Source organism: Macrobrachium rosenbergii, chromosome 4 (assembly GCF_040412425.1).
Source record: "Macrobrachium rosenbergii isolate ZJJX-2024 chromosome 4, ASM4041242v1, whole genome shotgun sequence".
Lineage (NCBI taxonomy): Eukaryota > Metazoa > Arthropoda > Malacostraca > Decapoda > Palaemonidae > Macrobrachium > Macrobrachium rosenbergii.
Genome location: NC_089744.1, coordinates 439,247 through 440,000, shown reverse-complemented (window position 1 = coordinate 440,000; position 754 = coordinate 439,247).

Below are 754 nucleotides of genomic sequence, written 5' to 3'. Positions count from 1 at the left end.
CGACTGTATGGGGTTGTGGCTAATAAAATAATAGTGATATGCGGTCGCAGTAACAGTATTTAATATCAACACCGAAATACCGTTGTTGTTAAAAAATAGATACGACACTCAAATTCTAATAAAAAAATACAACATGGAATTCAATATATGAACTGATTAATTAAAACCTTTATAGTCAGTCCATAATAAATTACGGTATATCATTAATTCAGTTCTAATCAATTTGTTTTAGAAATTCCTAGCATCCACTAGTGGTTTGGGTCTATAAGACCCCGGTCTAAAATAGAAAAAATAAGGCAACTTAGTTCAAAACCGACTGATGGCTGTTGCAGTTTGGTTTCAGACAGAAACTAATGGTAACCTATTCTTTGGATTGGGGAATTCGTCATGAATCAAAAACTCTTCTTCAGTCAAAACATGACAGGTACAGCTTTGAGCGCAAAAGAACTTATTGAAATTAACTGAAACTTACATTTTGTTCCAGTCAGAACTCCTAACTAAAGAAGCGTCAAAAATGCAAAATCCCAAAATAATCAGAAACATAAGAGAATATAGAATTTAGGCCAAAGGCCAAGTGCTGGGACCTATAAGGTCATTCAACGCTGAAACGGAAACTGACAGTGAAAAGTCTTGCAAGGTGTTACGGGAGGAAAACCTCAAAGCACTTGCACTATGAATCAAGTGTTAGGAGTGGGGGAAAGTACGATGGAAGAAAGTGAAATGAACGGAGGTACAGTAAAAGGAATGAAAGGGG